Below are 17,923 nucleotides of genomic sequence, written 5' to 3' on the forward strand. Positions count from 1 at the left end.
CTAAGTACACTGGGCTGGTGTGTCTCTGTTTCTACACACCTTACTCTGGAGTCCAGCTCTGGCTCCTCTGTCTGTGTCTCGCTCTCACATGTTTCCTTTGTGACAAACTTGACTAGCATGTGTTTCTGCACTCTCCCGTTACCGGGATGATAAACTAGGAAAGCGGGGCTTCCCTTGTCGTGTCCTACGAAAAATCCTTTTACACCTCTGGACTCGGGCTTTCCCCTGTCCTGCAGGTATGCATGGCATAACACGCTGATCCAAATCGGTGCATTCTGGCTAGATTACACTTCTTTCCTGTCAGTGCTGTATACGGGGTGGTGCCCGAGTGCTTATTAAAGCACCTGTTTCTGGTGTAAGCGGCTTCTTGCACCGCATAATGCCATAGGATCTTAGGTAAGTTACTATCTGCTAGCTTACACCTAGCTATTTCGAAAAGGGTGTGCCATTCCCCAGTGGCGGCCGGTGGGTACTTCGCCACTAGGGGCGCTATACCAAATATTTTGCAAACATGTACAGTACAGTACCACGCAACAGACTCATGGCAAGACGTGAGCGATTCGACTCACGCTCACGGCAATGAATCGGCTCTTATGAACGAGTCGCTCAGCTGTTACTACAACAACACACAACCAGTCAAATAAAGTATAGTCTAGACTCTAATTCACAACTTGAAACACAATATATAAATAGAAAAGTTAGAAACAAAACTCGCCCGTCTCCAAACACAGGCAGATCTCTCCCTCTCTCCTTCTCTCTCTCACACACAGCGCGACGTGGAATCGATTCGTTACACAATCAGACCTATTATATACCAAGAATAACTTCAGTATGAGTACAGGGCTGTACACATATTTTGCATATTGTTAAACGAGCCAAGGCTAGCTATTAAACTATCGATATGAATCGAAAATCTGTGACCCTGATGTAAACAAGACAAACGTCTTTCTCTGGTCTGCATCCCCTTAACAATTGTGTGTATTGAGCCGTACTGTATTGTACCCATTCTGCAATCTGTTAATAAAGTTCTCATTCATTCATTCATTCAAACATAGACGATATTGAACAAGCCATAATCCACGTATTTTCAATCCGAGAGAGCTGCAGTAGTTAAATCAATGAGCCATCGACATAGTCAGTGTGGTAACGACGTAACGTTATTATTGCATCCAAGATTGATACACGGCTGGCTAGGCAGTTGGTAGTCATAGTCTTGTGTTATAAAATAAATAAACAATCAGCAATGTCTCGCTTCATGAATGGCCAGCAGTAGCCTAACAGTACTGCTCCTAAAAAAAAATATTTACAAACGTTAACGTTAACCACAGAGAGAGAGAGAGAGAGAGAGAGAGAGAGAGAGAGAGAGAGAGAGAGAGAGAGAGAGAGAGAGAGAGAGAGAGAGAGACTCACTGTTTAGTTGAAACGTCCAGGGCAGGAGAGCTTGATAAACGTGTATAATCCACTGATGATGTATTCCAGACCACTGTCCACTGTAGTCTGTCTCCAGACTACATCCGCCATATAGCTTGTTAGCCAAGTGTTAGCTCGTTAGCACAACACAAGTACATTCCTTTGTCCATTTCCGCTCGAACAGACTGCAAACTACCTGGCGTTCTATCGCCATGCTCTAAGACAAACTCTAACCTTAACCAACTTTGAAAGAGTGCCTAAGCTTAACAGTCTAAAGAACTTGCAGTCACGGCACGCTCGTCTAAGACAAACAGCTGCCTGCATCATTCTCACAACAACACAACTATCTCCACCGACCAACCTAGGAACCAACCTAGCCGGAATAACCTAGAATTGGAACATTAGAAATTGGATTCGGCCAATCAGAGATCGTCTCTGTGAAATTCTGCTACGGAAAAAAATACTGGCGTCGGCCAATCAGAGAGCGTCTCCGCGAAATGCGGCTACAGATATTCTTGACGCTACTGGCTAGACCGCTTCAAATCGCGCCCGGATTCCAACATAATAGTCATATTTCAACGCACAACGCGTTATGCACTGATTGGCTGTGACGGATACAGCGATCAAACTGTGACGCGCACTCAGAGCGCTATCGCGTATAGCCCGGGCCGAGAAATAAAAAAAAAAAAAAAAAAACGTGATGTCACTTCCTGCTCTGGAAAACGAGTGTTTTTTAATTGCGATAATAACGTTATATTGTGCATTGGAAATACAAACATACTTAAAATGAGTAAATATTATTCATTTTAAACATGTTTATATTATTTATAGGGCTACATTTACATTTACATTTAGTCATTTAGCTGACGCTTTTATCCAAAGCGACTTACAAGTTCTGTACGACAAGACAGCAAGAAGGGTACAACTCTATCAGCTGAGTAACAATGTTCATCAAGTGTTGCGTGTTACAGTGTAGGTTAGTTTATTAGGACAAGTGCATGACAGTAAGGTTAGTCAGGGTTAGATTTTTTTTTTTTTTTTTTATCATTTCAGATAATGGTTGAAGAAGTGAGTCTTTAGTCGACGGCGAAAGATTGGACGGGATTCGGCTGTCCTAACTGGGATGGGTAGTTCATTCCACCATTGTGGGGCAAGGACTGAGAATAGGCGGCTTCTCTTTGATGACCCTCCGGGAGCTTGGATAGGAGTAGGTCTGAGGCGGCCAGAAGATGCAGAGCGTAGGGGTCTTGAGGGTGTGTAGTTAGAGACCATTGACCGGAGGTAGGCGGGAGCGGTTCCCTTTGCTGCACGGTATGCTAGGTCGAGGGCCTTGAAGCGGATACGTGCAGCAATGGGGAGCCAGTGCAGGTCCCTAAGAAGTGGGGTGACATGGGCCGACTTCGGTAGGTTTGATATCAGGCGGGCCGCTGCTATAAAACAAAAAACAAAAAGATACCTTTTCTTGTTCTACTCTCATATAACCAGGCAGGGCCTGAAGGGGGGGCGGCGCCCTAGCGCCCCCCAGTGGCGGCCGCCACTGCCATTCCCTCTCTGCCACCCCGTTCTGGTGTGGGGGATATGGACGTGACGTCTCGTGTCTTATCTTATATAGATATATATGAACATTGAGAGACACAGAAACTGAACTATCCACACACAAGTACATACACGACACGCACGCTGAGCACGCTCACACACTAGCAGCCACTTTAACACTCATGCCGCACACACGCACACTTATGGCCAGAGGAAAGGCCACTTAAAGTAGTATAACATCAGGAACAGTGTATTGCACTACTAAAGCTAACTAGCATGTCCTATATGCTCTGTAAATACTAATGTACAGATACCGAGATGGCACACCATGTGCCTGTTTATTGCACTGTTTTATTGGATTCTATTAATATGTTGTACCACTGTATTTTATTGGATTCTATTATATGTTGTACCACTGTATTGCACATCGTCGCGGGCAAGACCAGCCGCATTTCATTGTATACCTGTATGCCGTGACAATTAAAACTCTTGAATCTTGAATCTTGAATCTTGAATCTTATACCTTCTCAACAGTGATTGGAACTCTCTGTTTGTGAACTCGGTTTCGTTGTCGGACCTCAAGCATCCTACGTTACCATAAGGGGCTACGTCTGCCAGGAATTTCTCCGTGGCCTGGAGTGTGTCACTCTTTGCTTTGAGAAAGTAAACAAACACTGCCCCTGTGCACACATCTGTAAAAGACTGTACATATCTAAAGCCTCCTATGGACGCTTTGCTTACTGGGCCGGCTAGGTCCGTGTCAACTAATGCAAGTTGTAACTGAGGGGTACAATTCCCTGACTGTATTGAATAAGTATGGTATCATTAAACCACTACTGAGTTATGTACTTTACTACTGGCCATACAGTACACAGGTATATGTGATGAACACCCACACAATAACACGGCTTAACAAAGAAAGTCCTGTTTGGAATATTTATTAGAAGAGCATCAATATTATCTTACAGTATTGAGAATTAGAGTCGCGCTTGTAAGGCGAAGAATGTGCATGAATAGGTCAAGAGCGTAAGTCCATGAGCATATTACGATGGGGATAATTAATACCACCTGTAGCATAAGAATTATATAAGGTACACTCGTAGGTCAGCTGGAGATACTAGGGGGGTTCCCTCCGGTTGTAAGCCAGCAGGGGAGAGGAATTGTCGGGAGCAAAAGTCTGGATCAACGAGGAATAAAGAGACTCCAGGTACAGGAGACGGTGCAATAATCCCTTGATCCTTAGACAAAGCAACAGCTATACTCCGGTATGCACTGCAGCATGGATGAAAGCTAGCCAGCCTCTGAGTCCTAGAGGCGGGCTCGACGGGGCTCCTCACAGGGTAAATCCCACACGGTAGTGGGGGTAGACGGTTCTCTGCTCCAGCAGCCACAGGACCAAAGCAATATAATCCAGCCGAAAAGGGCTCTGCATTCGTCGGTGTAGGTTATCCAGTGTACATATCCACACGGTTCTCGTCTAGGGCTCCTCGGATGGCGGCACAAGGTTAGGCCGCCCAGCCTGGATAAGCACACTAGCTCGGTACGATGAAACGTTGGTAATGCTGGTCACTGTAGAACGGTAGCCGCACGATACACTATACATAATAGACTATTACTTGATAATAGAATAAGTCGAACTCGACGATACAGCGTTAAACTCTGACACTTTAGCTATCAATTCGCACGCGGTCTCAAGGCTCTATTTCGGGGCAAAACGGGCCCACTTCACAGCACGTTGTATCGTGGTGAAGGCTTCAACTTGTTGGGGTAACACACTGCTGTATCCACCTGCAACGTATTTATACGTAAGGTGAATAATCTAGTGCCAGCCTTACTTCTGTCTCGTATTACTGCGCAAACCTGGGCATGTTGAGACATGTCTTAGCGGTGACTTTGAACTAGACATTGGGGGTATGGCCGTGGCGCCTAGGGGGTCGCTGTCCAATAGGAGAACGAATATTATGGTCTGGCCTGTACCAGGTAAAGGGATATTCCGTGTATATGTACAAAGAATATACAAGGAATATCAGACGATATACAAATACTATACAATATATCTCAAGTAATAAATATATATATTCGGTTTAATCTGACCCTTTGTAACACAAGTGGTATACCCTTACTCTTCCTGTGGGATTTCTGTATCTCGGTTGAGTAAACTTCCCCGTTTTGCACACTGCACCATTTTTGTCAGGTCTACGCTTTTCTCCTTCAATGTGCATGCCTTCTGTCACTACTTGCAGTTTCAGTCAATCCTCGTAATTGGCCGTCACGCTACACATATCATTATTAACACTTTGATCGCCATGGTTAAATTCATAATTTACCATCCCTAGCCAGCTCTATTTGTCTATGGAGAAGTTCCCCTTCTTTGCAGGGCTATAACTTTTTAAATTGTATTGCTAAATTGACATTATTATGGCCCATTCAATGTCCTATATCTATTGTTCAGGGTGTAGCAACGTTATACTTTTTCATTCACATATTCATACTAAAATACGGTCTAAAGTATAAGTATGTTTTTATCGTTTTCTGCAGCTTTCTCCAGAACTTGATTTATAGCCCCAAATGCATTATATTGATGATCAAATACAGTTTGGTAGCGATCGGTGCCAGATAAAAAATGTCAACTGGAGGTACTTCTAGAAGTTACTACGTATGATCTGATGTTGACCGGATGGGTGGGGGGTCGTTTATAATTCCGTGGGCAACTGTCATGTACAGAGGTCTAACGACCATACAGGATAGTAACTGGGCAGGTGGTACATGAGCAGAAACAACCCCCTCAGTAGAAAAATGCTTCTCAAAACAGTCCCGGGTAGGCAGATAGTAAACAAAGACGTTTTTCAAATGGTAAATTATGTTTATTGTAATGTGGGGCTTCCAACCCACAGCCTTTTCCCAAAGGGAAAATGGATGTTGTCAGTGGGGATTTCAACCCACAACACACACAAAGGAAAAGGGTAAGGGGAGAACAAACAAGGTGAAGAACAATAATAAGCAAGGCAAACCCTAACCACACAACCACATGCCACGTGGTTGGCAATCTGGGACCGAAGGAACACCACTCTAACCATGCAGTTCACAGTGTAGGACGAATCTAATATGGCCAACAATATACCTACCCCCCACAGGGTTTGGTCCACGCAGGCAGCACATAATCAAAAGTCCACACACCGTGGCAATTGGCATAAACCAGCAAAATAATAATCACTACACAAACAGTGGCAACCAGAGGCAACCTCACTCCACTTGGTCACTGGCAAAATGACACCGTGAGTCGCCCCGACGTGTGTGTGCTGTCAGCTACTTGTGCACCCGTCCCTCTTGATGTGATTGCCATCAGCTGTCCCTCATTAGACAATCAGCACCCTTCAGTATAGGGACGGGCAGCACCTGACAGGAAGAGAAGAAGAGATATCATTAGCTCTCATGTTCACACACACACACACATACAAACGATACTAATCTGATGTTCACATGGTCTTCCAAATACAGTAATAATGATAATGACCAACCCACGTACGTCACAGCAACGTTATATCATTCATCTAGTGTGGGTCATATGATCATCAGAGCAGTTAGTATAGCAGACGTTAGAAAATAACGCTGAAACTCACCGTATCTTCCTCGCGCCGTTGGGGGATGAGCGTGGAATAGAATTTTTTCTATTATGGGATGTCGAAATATCCGATCCATTTCCAGGTTGTATAATAGTATATACATCCAAATCATGTTGTTTATCGAGTTATGTGCACTGATCGGTGTTCACTGGGTCAAGATGGAGTCCTGCTAATGATAGCGAGTGCCCGGACGAAATATGGGTGAGCACCACTTCATCCACATGACTTCCTGTTGGGTGATCTTCCGAGCGGCCACCAGATGGCGCTCTTGAACCGTTAGAGAGTTGAGTGGAGCTCAGCAGTATATCTCAGGTCCCCGGGAGAGAAATATGATGTCGATCACAGATTTTTGAAATATTGATATCAAAGACATGTTACGGCGTCTTCGGCAGAATGAGCATGGCGGGCAATGACGAGTTTCGGCGTTTCCGGCGATTAAAGTGTTAACATTACACTTGTCGTTATCATTACACTTGTCGTTGTCATTACACTCCGTTTGCAGATAATATATTCTCTGGTACATCTTTATGTCAAACCGTGTACCGTCAGGTTCTACAAGAAAATGTTTACCTTTATCGAAGAATACCTTGGCACCGCTTGCAGTAGCAGCTATTACAGAGAATAGTCCTTGTGAAAACAATGGTACGTAGAGAGCGTTCTTTAACGTCACCGTACGCCGGCGCCCCTTACTGTCCGTGAGGCATACCTGTGCGGTGTGTGCGTCTCCTCTCTCTTGCGCCAATCCGTAGGTGCGTCTCCCGTCTGCCAGCTCCATGCTGTGCCTCTCCGGGTGGAAAGTGTCGTCAAAGTTCTTGAACCGACTCCTGTCGTTGATGACATGGGACGACGCACCTGTGTCCATGATCAGTTCCCTTCTCTGGGCTTGCTGCAGCTGGGCTGGTCCGGCGATGCACGCCGTCCGCGCCCCGAAAGCGCAGTCTTCTTGTCCCGTTATTCTCCGGGCGTCGTCTCGATCCATCTCACGTCAACCGTCGCTGCCATCGTGTCCGCTGCCATCATCCTGTCCACAGCCGTCTTCTTGTCCGTAGCCGCCATCTTGTCCGTAGCCGCCATTTTGTCCGTAGCTGCCATTTTGTCTGTGGCCTCTGTCTCGTCCATGGCCGCCGTCTTGTCCATGGCCGTCATCTTGCCCATGCGCGTATCGCACGCTCTGGTCGTGTTTCGTCATGCACGCTCTGTCTGTGTGCCCCGTGGATTTGCAGAAGCTACACCAGACAGTCTTTGTGCAGTCGCTTCTCCGATGGCCTTTCTCTCTGCATCGCCAACACGCCAGTTCCGTCGTGGTCCTGGTCCTCTCCCTTGGCGTTGCTCGGGCCTTTAGCACCCTCTCTCCCGCCTCCGCGGCGGCTGGGTGGGTATCTTCTGAGGCCTCGAAGTTCCTTAACTTAGCCTTGAACTGTCCCAGCGTCATGTCCGTTGAACCGTGTGTTACCAGGAGTGTGAACGGTTTGTAGGGAGTTTAGGGTTAGGGTTAGGGTTAGGGTCCGTAAGAGCCGCCCGGAGAGCAGCCTTCATGGTGTGGTGGAAACGCTCACAGAGACCATTTGCCTGCGGGTTGTATGCCACGGTGCGGTGGAGTTTCACCCCCAAACTCTCCGCCACGGCGCTCCACAGCTCTGACATGAACTGGGGCCCTCTGTCCGAAGTTAGATCCGCGGGGGTACCGAAACGGGCCACCCAGGTGGAGATGAACGCCCGAGCCACGTCCGCCGATGTAGTGGATGACAGGGGCACAGCCTCCGGCCACCTGGTGGTCCTGTCCACCATGGTTAGTAGGTGAGTGAACCCCTGGGAGGGGGGCAGCGGACCCACCAGGTCCACGTTGACGTGATCAAAACGTCTCTCCGGGATGAGAAATGGCCCCAGCGGGGCCTTAGTGTGCCGATGCACCTTGGCGCGCTGGCACGCTACACAAGAGGCTGCCCACCCCTTGACGTCCTCCCTGAGGCCCGGCCAGACGAACCTAGCCCCCACCAGCCTAACCGATGCCTTCGCCCCCGGGTGCGATAAGGCATGTATAGCATCGTAAATGCGGCGGCGCCAGCCAGCGGGGACCATCGGGCGAGGTCGGCCGGTGGAGACATCGCAGAGGAGCGTGGCCTTACTGTCGTGGAACACCACATCCTCCAGTCTCAGTCCTGTCGTGGCCATCCTGAATGCCTGGATGTCCATGTCCGTGCACTGGTCAACTGCCATGGCTACGTAGTCCACACCCAGGTGCACAGTGTTGACCCGCACTGGAGGCAGTCAGCCACCAGGTTGTCCTTGCCCGCCACATGCTGCAGGTCCGTGGTGAATTCCGAAATGGCGGACAGTTGGCGCTGCTGCCGTGCCGACCATGGTTCCGTGGTCTTGGCCATGGCAAAGGTCAGAGGCTTGTGGTCCACAAAAGCGGTGAACTCCCGGCCCTCCAACAGGAACCTGAAATGACGCGTGGGGAGGAAAAGGGCCAGCAGCTCCCTGTCAAACGTGCTGTATTTCCTCTCGTTGTCCCGAAGTGTCCTGCTGAAAAAGGCCAGAGGCTGCCAGGCGCCGGCCACCCACTGTTCACACACTTCCCCCACAGCATAGTCCGAGACATCGGTCGTGAGGGCTATTGGAGCGGCCGGGTATGGGTGTGCCAGCATAGTAGTGTTAGCGAGAGCAGCCTTAGCACTATCAAATGCATGGACCCTCTCAGGGGACCAGTCCACCTCCTGATTGTCCTTCTTGCCCCTTAGTGCCTCGTACAGGGGTGCATCAAGAAAGCCGCTCCTGGTATGAATCGGTTATAAAAATGTACCATACCGAGGAACTCCTGTAGGGGCTTGATGGTGCGAGGACGTGGGAAGGCAGTGATCGCCTCCACCTTGGTAAGCAGAGGCACAGCTCCCTGTGAAGAGATGTGATGGCCCAGGAAGTCTATGTCTGGCCGGCCGAACTGACACTTGGCCGGGTTCACAATCAGCCCATGTTCATTCAGCCGCTGAAACAGCTGTCGGAAGTGCAAACAATGCTCTTTAGCAGATGTGCTGGCCACCAGGATGTCGTCTAAATACACAAATAAAAATGACAAACCTTGCAGCACAGAGTCCATTAACCCCCCCCCCTTGAGTCCGAAAGGCATCCTTAAAAACTCGAAAAGTCCAAACGGGGTAATAACGTCGGTCTTGGGCACGTCTCTGGGATGGACTGGCACCTGGTGGTAGCCCCGCACCAAATCCACCTTGGAGAAAATGGTGGTCCCGGCCAGGTGAACAGAAAAGTCCTGGCTGTGCGGGACAGGGTAGCGGTCATGAGCCGTGGCACTATTGAGGCACCGGAAATCTCCACACGGGCGCCACTTCCCATCAGCTTTCGGAACCATATGCAAAGGCGAGGACCACGGGCTGTCGGAGCGCCGCACAATGCCGAGCTGCTCCATTGTGTTGAACTCCCCTTTAGCGATGGCCAGTTTAGCGGCGTCAAGGTGGCGTGCACGCGCGAAAACTGGCGGACTGGCAGTGTGAATATAATGCTCCACCCCATGTTTTGCGACCATAGCAGAAAACGTGGGCACAGTCAGAGCGGGGAAATCAGCGAGAAGCCGCTGGTACACGTCCCCTGTGGCGAGGATGTTGGCGAGGGCGAGCCGCTGGGCTCCCGAATCCACCAGCAAGTGCCTACTGGACAACGTGTCCTCAATGAACAGCAGCCTCGTTGTGTCGCCAGCACTCACAGCCGCTAATGAGCGCCGGCTCTGGCATTTCCCTGGCCGGCAAAAGAGCAAGGCTGCTCACAACGTCTGGCTTTGGCACCATAACGCAGATGAAAAAAACACAGTTCATTCTCCCTCCGGCGATCCGATACCGCAGCTCCCGTCATCTCCCCCGCCAGCAGCGCAGCATTAACGTTACCGCTATAGTGGCGGGTTGCCAGCAATATTCTGTCAGCTTCTTCCGCCATCCCCCGATAATCTTTGGCTCTCACGAGCGACGAGCTGGCCAAGGCAGTGCGTACTGGAGGTGGGAGCTGACGCAGAAATAACTGCAGAAATAAAAATGATGCATCACCCGAGCCGAGCAACGCTAACATGTTCTCCATTAGCTCTGTCACCTAAGCCGTTCAGTGACAACAGGCACTCCGCCCGCTCCGTATCTGACAGCTGAAACAGCCGTAACAGCTGTTGTTTGAGAGCGGCGTATTTCCCCATGGCTGGTGGGTCTCGTAAAAATCCCATGACGCGACGGGTGGTTTGTGCATCCAATGCAGCGACGACATGATAGTATTTTGTGTCATCCACTGTGACACCGCGCAGATGGAATTGAGCCTCGACATGTTGGAACCATGGGTCCGGGTCGTGCTGCCAAAACTCTGGCAGCTTGACAGACACTGCAGCTGCCACCGCAGCGGGGCGAACAGCGTTTTCGTCGTTATTACTCATTTGGAATAATAATAATCCAACGATCAGGGTCACCAATGTAGAAGTCGAAGGAAGAGGCGATGCAATAACGAGCGTGACAGGTCCTTCAGGTTACTTCCTACTTTATTCATTGACAAAATCACCGCTGTACACACACCTACCACTCTCCTATCTCCTCCCCCGTGACCCTTCAACTTTGGAGTGAGAGACTCCCTCAATGTGACACCACAATATATATATATATATTTTTTAAACTTACATTTTTATTTTCAGTTTTGATTTGTAAACAACATAGACAATACATTTCGACATACACAACTATAAAGACATAATATCAAAAATAAAAAAAATAAAAATAAAACAAATAGAAGATTGACAAAAATGAGAAAAGAAAAAAGGGTGACATGGGTCCTTCGGTCCATTCTATTTTTACATTGTTTATTTACATTTCAATTTATTTTCTTGTTTCCTTTTCATTCTTCTGTGATGTCGTTCCTTTTCTTCCTATATTCCTCCCACTTTTCCCATTTTGACTCAAATTTCTCCTCTTGCAGCCTCAGCATAATGTGTGATTCTCTCCATTTCCTGTATCCCCTATTATCTCTGTCCATTGTTCCTTCGTCGGTGCTTCTACCCTGTACCAACATATCAATCAATCAAATTCAATCAATCAATCAATCAATCAATTCAAAACCACAGTCAATGCTTTCTTGGCTGCTACTAATAGTATCTTAATCAAATATTTGTCTTCTCCCTGAATTTCTTTCTGTGACAAGTTCCCTATAGTACTTGACCTGTCTGGGGTATTTCATATCCTACTATTTCATTTATTATCCCTCCTATCTCCTCCTAATAGTTTCTTATTTTCTGACATTCCCAGAATATGTGTGTGGTTCGCTACTTCTTGCCCACATTTTCTCCAACATGGCTTTTGTTTTTATATATATTTTTTTTATCCTCAAACTAAATCCTCAATTTGAATAGTGATTAATCTGACTAAATTCGTCGTTTTTCTTTTATTAAATCAACTTTCCAGCCCCCTGTCAACTGTCAAATGATGTCAACTGTCAACCTGAATTAACATTCAGTATTGAATATTGTCTGATTCAATATTAACATTCAGTATTCAAGTAGAACAGCTAGCTAGCCGTCGTGGACACTCACCTTTCCACAGCAAAACGGTAGGCAAGGCACCTTGGTTGAGAAATGCAGGCTTCAATCTATGTTGTTTAGTCTATCTGTTCAGTACTGTTCCAAGATGCACAATGAGATCTTCTGAGAGAATTGTTGAATAGATACACAAATGTTCTAGAATGTTCTATTATGACATCATACTGTGACATCACAAATGTTCTAGAATGTTCTATTATGACATCATACTGTGACATCACAACGGAACTGGGTCTCTCTCAGCCAGGTTTGACGTCACCCAGACGGAAATGTTGGACAGACGGGCCGAGATCTGTTGCGAGACTTGGGTATCTTGAGAGAGGAAAGGAGAGGAAGTTGAGTGTCATTGGCATAGCTGATGTTTCCAAGATATTTGGTGTAGAGAGAAGAGGGATCTATGGACCGAGCCCTGGGGGACACCCATCTGTAGGGAGTGGGGTGCCTCACCAAGATACTTAGGAGTGGTCATCGAGGTAGGATGACCGCCCTGCTAGCGCAGAACCTACAACTCTCATCCCTGCAAGAGATGCGGGTAAGATCTGATGGTTGACTGTCGAAGGCTGCTGACGGTTCCAGGAGAATCGGGACAGAGGAGAGGCCTTTCTCTCTTGCTAAGTGAAGAGCCTCTGACTGCTAAGTGACCGCCTTAAAGCCTGACTGATTTGGGTCGAGGAGGTTGTTCAGTAATAGATCATCAGTGAGCTGGTTGGATACAGCATGTTCAAGTGATTTAGAGAGAAGAGAGATAGTTATCTATGAAGGTGGGGTTCAAGTTTTTTTTTTAATGAGTGGTGTGACTGGAAGAAGCGGCTGCGGATGTTCTCTACCATTTTTTCAGGTGGCAAGGTGGGTGGCAAAGTTCTCAGCAGAGAGAGGGAGGATATGGTGGTGTACAGTTATACTGTAGGCCTATATACTGTACATTTATCTATATATATATCCACACTATACATTTATGTATATTTGTATATATATATATTACCATATTTATTCATACTGTACTTGTACCACTGTATATAATAATACTGTACATACATTATCTTAGCATATTTACTCTGTAGCTTCGTTGTATACTCCACATGTTATATTGTATACTGCAATCACTTTACTGCTACTTTGCACTCTGGTAGATGCCAACTTAATTTCGTTGTACTCTGTACTTGTGCAATGCCAATACATTTAATATAATCTAATGGTGTTAATTATGAAATATGAATCATATTCCTGTCTGTATTTAATCAAATCACTGAAATGAAATGAACAATTCTTCTCTGGATGATTAAAATAACAAAATATATCTATCCAGGTGTCTTATCTGACAAGCGTTGTCAGATATTGTCAGGCCACTGGCCATTCCCCTCCAAATTCCTCAGAGAATCAGCAGCCGCCATCACCCCAGTCATCACACACATAATAAACCTCTCCATAAAACAGGGACACGTACCCAAAGACTTCAAAATTGCGAGAGTAACCCCTCTGCACAAAAAGGGCAGCAAATCAGACCCAGGCAACTACTGCCCTGTTTCTATTCTTACCTCCATCTCGAAAGTCATGGAAAAAATAGTATACGAACAGGTCGAAAAGTACCTCGCGGAAAAAAATCTAATCTTCGAATTCCAATCTGGCTTCAGAACATCCCACTCCACTGACACATGCCTTCTCTATTTGAACGACCACATCAAACAAGAGGTGGACGCGGGCAAATACTGCTGCATGGTCATGCTGGACCTACAAAAGGCCTTCGACACTGTCAATCACTCCATTCTGATTGACAAGCTAAAACCAATTGCTTTTAGCTTGTCAATCAGTGAGCTGGATGCAATCCTACCTGGAGGGGAGAGAACAGATGGTGGAGGTAAACGGTACCCCCCCCCCCCCTCCCAGTGAGCTGTGGTGTTCCACAAGGAAGCATACTAGGACCACTACTGTTCCTAATTTATGCAAATGACATGTCATCAGCTTGTGACTGCAACTTGTTCCTGTTCACGGATGACTCAGCCCTGCTGGTTTCTGACAAGAACAAGTTACAGGTTGAAAAAACCCTCAGCTCGGAACTATAGTCAAAATCTGCACCTGGCTTGCTGACAACAAACTATCATTACACCTGGGTAAAACATAGTTAATTCTCTTCGGTTCAAATAACAAACTCAGCAAGGCCGATGGCTTCTCAGTTACAGTGGGGGACAATATTGTCACAAGGAAAGATGAAATTACATACCTAGGTTCCATCCTAGAGGCTAATCTTTCCTGTGACAAAATGGCATCCAATGTAATAAAAAAAGTCTACCAACGAACTAGATTCTTGTACCGGATCTCCTCTCTGGTAAACAAGAATACCCTGAAGACTGGCAGGAGCACTCATTCAAGGGTACTATGACTATGCTTGCACCTCATGGTACCAAAGCACCTCAAAGGCGCTAAAAACAAAATTACAAACATCACAAAACAAACTGGTCAGACTACTGCTTGACCTTACTCCTAGAACCCACCTCACCCCTGCCCACTTTGACAACCTAGGATGGCTTAGAGTAGACGACAGAGTACAGCAACTTGCAATGGGCCTGGTCTACAAGATACACTACACGACTAAGGTGAGTGAATGAATGAATGAATGAATGAATGAATGAATGAATGAATGAATGAAAACTTTATTTAACAGATTGCAGAATGGGTACAATACAGTACGGCTCAATATACACACAATTGTTAAGGGGATGCAGACCAGAGAAAGACGTTTGTCTTGTTTACATCAGGGTCCCCCATTTTCAATTAATATTGACATTTATGACATACTCAAATACATGACATTTATGGCATAGGGACATACAGGTATTTAGTACTGTTACATTTGTGACATATACGATATTCAAATATACAGTACTGTTACCCATAGATCCTTGACAGAGTATATACATATGATGGGGAGGGGACTGTACATTAGGAGGGGGTGGGTGGGTGGGAGAGAAATATATACATACATACAGCTTGTCAATCAGAATGGAGTGATTGACAGTGTCGAAGGCCTTTTGTAGGTCCAGCATGACCATGCAGCAGTATTTGCCCGCGTCCACCTCTTGTTTGATGTGGTCGTTCAAATAGAGAAGGCATGTGTCAGTGGAGTGGGATGTTCTGAAGCCAGATTGGAATTCGAAGATTAGATTTTTTTCCGCGAGGTACTTTTCGACCTGTTCGTATACTATTTTTTCCATGACTTTCGAGATGGAGGTAAGAATAGAAACAGGGCAGTAGTTGCCTGGGTCTGATTTGCTGCCCTTTTTGTGCAGAGGGGTTACTCTCGCAATTTTGAAGTCTTTGGGTACGTGTCCCTGTTTTATGGAGAGGTTTATTACGGTCAGAAGAGACGATCCGGTCAGTGTTTCACCACACAGACTGGATTGTGTTCCGCGACACAGATAACATTAATGCCTACACGGAGACAGTGCTGGACTATGTTTGTACTAGGGTGAAAGAAACAATCCCCACTACCAAAATGAAAGTTTACCCAAACCAAAAACCCTGGGTAGACAAATCCGTCCGTGAAGCTCTGAGAGAGCGCACCAAAGCATACAATGACGGCCTAGTGGCAGGCAACATGAATGACCACAAGGTGGCGCGACACAACGTAAGGAGGACAGTGTCAGAGGCCAAACGGCGCTACAGGGATAAAATTGAACTCCAGTTTGAACAAGCTGACTCTAGAGCTATGTGGCAGGGGCTCAAAACGATGACAGACTACAAAGGCGCCTCCCTCAAACTGAACAGTGACATCTCCTTAGCAAACGACCTCAATACCTTCTATGCGAGGTTTGATGCTGGTAATAACAACACCAGCTCACAAGCCTCGGCAATGGGGGGGGGGGGGTCGGCTGCTGATGGAGGCGCAGTGTTCAGGGTAACAGAGCATGAGGTGAGGCGGACCTTTAAAAAAGTGAATATCAGGAAGGCAGCAGGTCCGGACGGCATCCCCGGCCGCGTCCTAAAAGTCTGTGCCGACCAACTGGCCCCAGTATTCACTGACATATTTAACCTGTCCTTAGAACAGGCTGTCATCCCCACCTGCCTGAAGAAGTCCACTATTATCCCTGTACCCAAAAAATCCAAGCCTGCTTGCCTCAACGACTACCGCCCTGTAGCTCTCACCTCCATAGCCATGAAGTGCTTTGAGAAGCTAGTAAAGGGCTACATCTGCTCCTCCCTCCCCATCAACATGGACCCCCTGCAATTTGCATACCGCCCCAACAGGTCCACGGAGGACGCCATATCCCATGTGCTGCACACAGCAGCATCACACCTGGACAAGAGGCAGGGGAACTATGTGAGAATGCTATTCATCGACTACAGCTCGGCATTCAATACCATAGTCCCCTCCATACTCATAGCCAAGCTCAGGGACCTGGGCTTGGGCTATGACCTCTGCCAGTGGGTCTTGGACTTCCTGACTGGCAGACCCCAGGTGGTGAGAGCAGGCAACTGCACCTCCTCATCCATCACCCTCAACATAGGGGCCCCCCAGGGCTGTGTTCTGAGTCCCCTCCTCTACTCCCTGTACACACACGACTGTGTGGCTCAGCGGAGTAGCAATACAATCGTCAAATTTGCTGACGACACAGTGGTGGTGGGCCTGATCTCTGCCAACGACGAGAGGGCCTACCTGGAAGAGGTCAAGGTCCTGGCGGGATGGTGCCAGGAAAACAGCCTCTCCCTGAACGTCAGCAAAACAAAGGAGATGATTGTGGACTTCAGGAGGTCGGGGGTCAAGGACTACAGCCCCCTCAGCATCGACGGGGCACCGGTTGAGAGAGTCAACAGCTTCAAGTACCTCGGAGCCTACATATCCGAGGACTTGACATGGACCACACACATTAACAGTGTGGTGAAGAAGGCACGACAACGCCTCTACTTCCTCAGGCGCCTAAGGAAGTTCCAAGTCAGCCAGAAGATCCTTAAGAACTTCTACTCATGTACAATAGAGAGCATCTTGACCGGCAACATCACCTCCTGGTTTGGGAATAGCACTGCAAAAGACCGAAGCAGACTACAAAGAGTGACACGTTCAGCCGAACGCACAATTGGAGGGGGGCTCCCCACCCTCCAGAACATTTACTACAAGCGTTGCAAGGGCAAGGCTAAGAGAATCATTAAAGACTCCAGTCACCCGAACAACTGCCTCTTCGAACTGCTGCGGTCAGGCAAGCGATACAGGAGTCTCAAGGCGAGCACAGAAAGACTCAGAAGTAGCTTCTATCCCCAGGCCATCAGGCTGCTAAACGAACAATGAATGAACACTACACAACAACAACCACCAAACGCACATAGCACACACATCCACACGCACACACTCACTTTAAACAAACACACTGTAGCACCCACTCCACACACTTTATAGCACACACCCACTTTAAACAAACACACTGTAGCACCCACTCCCCACACTTTATATTTATGGATGAAGGATTGCACTACAACTCGTACACCTTACTGTAAATTGTACCTAAAATTGTACCTCATCCCATATCTGCTTTGCACTAGATCAGGGGTGGCCAACCAGTCAGAGACTAAGAGCCACAAAAAAATTACTGTGGTACCACAAAGAGCCACACCATATACCAGCGTTTCTCAACCTTTTTTTTCAGTCACGGCACCCTTCATGTGTTTATAGGTCTCACCCTCTGGCCTCTGAAGTTGCTAATGTCTTTTTTATTTGGGCCTCACAGGGTTAAAAGTACCCTGTGAGACCCACGGTTGCAAAATTACAAAATCACTTTTAGCCATTTAAAAAAAT

This window comes from Notolepis coatsorum (assembly GCF_963971535.1).
Source record: "Notolepis coatsorum genome assembly, chromosome: 16".
NCBI lineage: Eukaryota > Metazoa > Chordata > Actinopteri > Aulopiformes > Paralepididae > Notolepis > Notolepis coatsorum.